This window comes from Rhea pennata, chromosome 9, assembly GCF_028389875.1.
Source record: "Rhea pennata isolate bPtePen1 chromosome 9, bPtePen1.pri, whole genome shotgun sequence".
Lineage (NCBI taxonomy): Eukaryota > Metazoa > Chordata > Aves > Rheiformes > Rheidae > Rhea > Rhea pennata.
Window position 1 is genome coordinate 8,030,500 of NC_084671.1, and position 7,052 is coordinate 8,037,551.

The window sequence follows — 7,052 nt, forward strand, 5'->3', positions numbered from 1 at the left end:
CTCAAAATGCTACAGTCTTCCATACACCTGTGTAAGTATGAATGCTAATTTATACACATGCTAATTTATATGCCCTAGTGAGGGTTTGTCAAATACAAGTCCAAATCGTAAATTATGAATACACCAGTTAGAAGTGGGTGCTTTCTGAAGCTGGCCAGTTTTATCACATATCATACCACCGTATAATTTAATATATGTCATAGGAAAGCTAGTTCACAAATATCCTAGACAGCTTTTTAATTGTGTGAGGTTCAAATGAATTTTAAATACAGTCTTAAGTGCTCTCTTTGGAGCCAATGACATTAGCTACAACTAAAATGTTTCATTTCACATCCTGAAGGAGCAGAAAGTGGGGGAGGGAAGTAGGAAAATAACTATCTGTTGAAATGATCCTTTAATTTTACTAAGAATTCATTATATTATTGTTATAATAAGATATCAAGAGCATTAGATAGACTTCCTGAAATTCTATAAAGAAAATCAAATCATGTAGATTCATGTTAGAACCAGCAACTGAAAATTCTGTTTGAATATCTGAAGGGAAGCTTTACAAACCAGCTTTTCCCTTGTTAATAGTTTCATCAATCTTATTTTCATCATATCCCTATTTTCATCTACTTTTACATAAACAGGCCATAATCTCTATTATTAGAGTTCCACAGACAAAATGCGCCACTTTCTATAATATGGCAAATGGAGGAAGACTCTACTGTTATTATTAAGACCCTTGAGAGATTACAGTGAAAATCACTCCATCATAATTTCTGACAAAAAGCCTCTTTGAAGCACAGTTGGTAAATATTTAGGCAGCTCATTAAATGGGGCTTAAATTTCATTTCTTCACATTTCCTAATATGGCTCCTTTCCAACATAAATTTCAGTTAAGTCTTGACTTGTAGCATAAAGCTACAAATGCCTTATGTTATTTTGCTTATAAAGTTCCACTGTTTTTCTCATTTGGGCAAATCATAGATTCTCCTTGCTCTTTATTAAGGTAGTTTCATGTACTACCTTCCGTATTTTCCGGGGGAAGAAATACAATTCATTATGTATCTCTGAAAAACTAAGATTTTGGTTTAATAAAAGTCTCTCGAATTTGATGCAGTATTTTAATAAAAGCCTAGCTTTATAACAACGAAGGGAAAAAATCATTAAGCCCTGACTCTGGCTATATGCAGAACTCTCTCTGTCAAGAACCAAATAAAAATTGACCAAGTGCTTCACTATTTGATTCTATTATGCTGCTGTTAACAAAGCTGTGTTGCAGTCAAGAATTAGGAGAAAATGCTGACTTCTTTATAGCTGCATCTGAACAACAGAAAAACAAGCAAAACGGTTTGAATGACAGTTCCACTGCTATAAGATACAAACCCACAGCTGAAAACGTTTGAATGTTTTATGATTTTTACTTTTCAGTCAAAATGAATTAATGAAACTAGTAATGATCTTAAGCAACACAGGAAACTGAATACACTCAGTAAAATTAGAAGCAAGCTTGAAACATCTTTGCCTGAGGCAACAGAAATGATGGATGATAGTCTGAGGAACAGTCTTTGCATTCTGGACTACTAAATAAGTAATCTCATTAATCTTCTACTTCTTTTTTAGCTATATAAAACCTGAGAATTTTGGATGTTTTTGACTTTAACCTTTGGTATTGCATAACTGCAGTGGGTTGCAATAGGAGAAGACAATTACAAAGGAACTGTGCAATGTTTGGTCTAGTGTTTCAAGCAGTTTTAGTGCACAGTAAAACTACAAAATAAAGAGAAAAAACTAAAATTCAGAGAAAAACTAAACAATAGAAAATACCCCTGAGCTGGACAATTTTAAGTTCTGTATTGTGTTCTGTATTCTGTATTGTGTTTTACAATAAAATTATAAAGGCAGAGAAACAAAAGAACACATTTGGTAGGAAAAAATAATTCATCAAGCAGGCTAGTCCAGGTGATGGAGTTCAGTCTTCTCTCACATTTTGCAGGACTGATATTGGGAAGACGAAGAAAATTAATACTAACAAAAAGTACTTTTATTCTGAAATTCAGTACTTAGAGAAATTAAGAGAGTTAGTCTCAAAGGACATCAGCAGGAAATGACTTGTTTGCACCAGCGGTCAAAATTATCATCAACTTAAATCCACTCCTAGCCCTGAGAGACAGACACAACTTTCCTGCATATCTGAGCTCACAAGCTACAATTCTTCACAATAATTCATTTTTCAAAGCACGCAGCCAAATCTGATAGACACAGCAGACTTTATCACACAGGTTTAGGTCAAGATGTCAAACATTACAGAGCTTTTAATTAGGAAGGAGGGAAAAACTGATGACACCTTGAAGTACAGTAGGAGCCTTGGAACCTACTGCATATGTCTATGCAGATACCTTATTGAGAAAGTTCCTGGAGACTACAGTGATGGGTTGCACAGACACCCAGTTTTTCCATTCAGAGTCCCAACTGCCTACCCATACAGGAATCACAGGATCTGGATAATGTACTGTGGTTTTTTTAATAAACATGTCAATCATTGAACATCCTATTCACACATGTACAGTAACAAAATGTCTTTTCTATGATTTGAAGTTATCAAAAACCCTACAGCTTTTACTACCGGGAAAGAAACTGCTACATGTACCTTAGTCATGATTCATTATGTTTCTTCCAGGGGTGTTTCTGTAGTGTAGTGGTTATCACATTTGCCTAACACGTGAAAGGTCCCCAGTTCAAAACCGGGCGGAAACACCAGGTGAGGCCAGCTATGCTGGCCGTGACTTTAGCTGTAAACGATGAGCCATGATGAGGCACTGGGCGACGGAAGGTATTTTGCATTAGAGCATCCATTAGATCAGCTATGCCCATGGCCTTGGACCCCATCGATGCCAACCCTGACCTGCAGACTGACATCCCAGCTTTACCGCAGATCTGTCTCACCGCTACGGACATGCCCTTGATCAATGGACAGTGTCCGGTCCCAGTTGCCTTCACTGGGTCTGATCCAGACCCCAACCTGCAGACTGAACTCCCAGCTTAACCTCAGATCTGCCTCACCACCGTGAATTTGCCTGATGACCTGGGCTTTTCCTTGAACCTGGCTGCCACCTCCAGGCCTGCCCCACTCCCCTGCCTGGGTGCTATGGCAAGGACCCTGCCTGCCGGCCACATCATCCCGCTTGGTTCCTTGTGCCCAAGGGAGCAGCCAGCCTTGACACACACTCTTCGCAAAACCAAATTGCTTTGCCTTGCACTCCTTTCAGTACTTCTAAAAAAAGCTTTGGATTTTCTTCTTTTATTTACATTAGGAAAGAAATACATGGTTATGCGAAAATGTAAAAACAATTACTTAGAGCTTCAGTTCCCCTTTTGGCAGCATGGCAGCTAAGAGACAGACTGTGTAAAGCTAGGCATTCCTAGTGCTTTTCTTTAAAAGAATAGGTTTCCTTAGCAACACGCCTCCTGAAACTTCCTGGTGTATCTCACTCAGCTTCTCCTCCATGCAGCAGCTTGCTAACAAGGACCTGCACTGCGAATCGATCACCTCTGGCCTCTTCACGTGGGGAAAGCATTCACTTACCAGTGCTTTATGGGCTGGGCTTTCTAAACAGAGAACAAAGTGTTTATTACACAAGTGGGCAATATTGGGTCAAAAGAAATTCTACAGAACATTACAGATTTCAGATGTCTTTCAGGTGAAAAAGACAACCACCGCATGCAAGCTATGGTCACAGGTCCCAGAAACTTCGTAGCATCAAGTAGTGTTTTGAAAGTAAATGGAATTGAGACCATCTGTGTAATGAGCAAATATAACCTCACTGCAAAAATTCCCGAGTTCAAAAACATGCAGGGCCACAGCGAGCTCTTTAAAGTCAATGGAGAGTGACTCACTGAATCTAACAGGGACTTCTGCCTCAGTGCTGGCTGTGATAAACTGATACTCCTGCCCTTTCTGATGGCTGATACATGCCTGGGTTTTGGGTGAAATGTGCAATATGTATGCACATAATTAAATAGAATTTAATATCTTCTGCTGCTCATGCTCCCAGGCATAGCAACAATAATACATAATTTCAAATCTAGGTCTGACAGGTTGAGGAATAGATACTTATTTGCCCAAAAGGTAGAAATACCTGTTCAGAAAGTTGTTTGAGTCATGACAAAATGTCAGACCACAACAAAAAGCTGTAGATATGAATCCACCTGCACACTTTTCTTTCTTCTTTAAACAGAGTTTTTGGGGCCAAGTGGTGGCCAGTCTTATTTACTCTAAAGATTTTAGCTTCTCCTCAGGTGCAGACTCCTGCAGTGCCTGTCATTATTTACAAGATTGCTCCATTGCATCAGCTAAACTCTCTTATTTAAAAATACCCCTGCACATGGGAGGACTGCAGAGTACATATCAGACTTGAAAAATCGGGAATTGTTCAGAAAAGAGGAGGATTTTCCTGTTCCCTACTATTCTGCATACTGTCTGGGTCTTACAGGATTACATTTTAAAAGCAGTTGTTGGTGGCTTTTACCCCAGGTAAACCATTGGTCCACCACCAACAAAACCACAGGCCCTTGGAGAGCCAAAGCACGCGTCTTCCTCACACAGGACCACACGTACAAGGGAATAAGGCCCACCAAGAAATCTGTGTTGACTCCTAATGCAACTCTTGTTACTGATGTTTGATCATGGCAGTATTTGGTGACAAGATGGAAGAGCAGAGGAGAGGGAACAAATCTTTAAGGATTTTTGGGGGGTTAACTTTCAATTGTTTGTTCAGCTTTGACCCATATTCTCTGAAAGAGAGTGAAACTTTCACAGGCTGCTAAAGGCAGGAGGCTTAGGCAGGTCTTCTCTGTGAAGAGCCCAGCTGAAAACATCACACTGCCCTAAGAGCTCCGAGACTATCTCATTAAAGAACTCGAAAAAACCCACCAAGTATAAATTTTTCAGAATCCAAAAAGATGGCAAATTGTCAGCACAGAAATATGTGTTCTGACAGACCAAGACGTGCCTTAGTTGGGGTGATACATAACTGTAAATTCAAAAATTTTTTTGATTCTTTGTCCTTTGGGGAGTTTTGCTTCTTCTTTTCTTTTTTCCCTGTCAGGGAAATTGCAGTAAATGCACCTTCATTTCTTACAATCAGACTGGGAGAATTCCACAAGCTTGTCTTTGAGCTGCCTTACTAGGTGTTAGAGTCATGAGCACAAATGAAAAAGCCAGGGCCCTACATTTAAATGATCTCATACAATCACAAAAAGAGATAGGATTAAAGACACCCCAAAAGTGGTGTACACTTAGCAAAAGTGTATGTTTTCTTGCAGCATATCCAACCATAACTTACACTTGTGTTCCTTCAGCCTACACAAGCCACACTCCAGCCTTTGGACAGTCTTTGACCAATAAAACAAGTGGTTGATTTTGCAGGGGAAACTGTTGCCAAGTGCTGAAATCCTCATCATGAGCACAAAACATTTGTATTTTTTAAGGGTTCATCTACTGAATGGATTCTCAGTGGAGAATCTCAATTTTCATTAGAGAATGACGTATTTCTACATTCTGCAAGGTAGAAAGCAAGCTTGAAAACAACCTCACAGTACCTGGAAGATTCAGAAATCAGAAGAAAAAATTAGAACCCGCATTTAGGCTTATGCACAATGATTTTGAAAGCCAGCCATACAATTTTCTCCTTCTGAGAACAGATAATACAGAAGAAGCAGGCCTAGTACCGTTTGAGGGAAGTGCTGTTTGGCCGTGCAAGAAAGATCTGCTAATGTAAAAGAGCTCTGCCTGTTTCCCTTCTGATACTGATATCTCCTTGCAGTTAGGCAACCCAGACAGCATCAGTAGCTCTTTCCCAGAGCTTCTATAACACTATATTTATGTATTAGTTAATTTATACACTGGTCAAGACTTCTGCAAGGATTTTTCTCCTATTTGACATAGCTTATTCCTGGGTTAGCAAGCAAATCTGGTACACAGATGATACGCTGTGTGATTTTTACATTAACTCTGTCACCACAGCAGGGTATAGATATAGAAAAATGTAGTATTTTAGGGGAAAAATTAAAATTAAATTAATAACTCAGGCCTAAGTTCTTTATAGAGGGAGAAATTCTTTGCAATCTGCTTTATTTTGTTGTGAACTTACACAGCCAAACATACAACTACTGAAATTATTTCATCTGATTCATAGATGTAGAATATGGAAGTTTTTAAATTTTAAAATGAAAGAAAAGAGATGACGGAAGGTAAGAAGGAGCAGAAGGAGAATGTCTGGTGATTAAAATGAAAAATTATTCTGCACCCTCCTTCAGTCTTCTTCCTTTGATCAACACCAAATTATAAACAATTAATCGTTTAGTTTCAAGCCGAAGAACCGATCTGTGTGTTTCTTCCATTGGTATTGTCATGTGCTGGGCACTTTTCCAGCACGAATAACGTTTCTCTGCTATGAGAAAGTCTGTATTGACCACTTCAGTCTTCTTAGACAGTCTCAAGTAGATTTTGACTTTTGCTCTCTAGAAAGTGCAATAGTGTTGCACTAAATGAGCTAATTTCACACCTGCTAGGTAGAATGGGCTTAATTTTACTCTCATTACCAGTAACTCAAAGCTATTCTATTGCACAGTAGGAGCTCAGTCTTCATCCTGTAATACTTATTACCCCTCAGATAAGGATGATAAACTATTCCAGAGTTCACTGGGTGTACTTCAGGTTAGATTAAGAAGTACGTGCAAACACCAGATATTTTATCTTCGCTTTTCTTATGGAGCACAGCCAATGGTGTTGTATTGTCATTTCAACCTGCGGATCCAAAATGAGGTCATTAGGACTTTATCCCATTTAGCTGTTTCAAGTTTGCAACTGAACATTATACAAGAAAATATCCTTTGAAAAGTTGCACATTTCTTGGTTTCTAAGTCCTTTTGCTGGGTCTTGGACAGCTGCCCTTATTTTGTTTCTGTGCAGCTTTATTACAGACAATGCCTGACAGCTAGAATTTGAATAAATCTCAAGTAAAAGTGGAGTGTCTGGTGGTAGGAAAGGCTACAGCTCAAACCAC

At 38.9% G+C, this 7,052-nt stretch overlaps 1 non-coding gene across 1 annotated transcript; it reads left to right on the forward strand.

Annotated features, from left to right (window-relative positions):
• The first annotated feature begins 2,669 nt into the window (after positions 1–2,669).
• On the forward strand, positions 2,670–2,742 carry TRNAV-AAC (transfer RNA valine (anticodon AAC)). Its single transcript has one exon. It is a non-coding gene; the product is annotated as a tRNA-Val (tRNA).
• Positions 2,743–7,052: the final 4,310 nt, after the last annotated feature.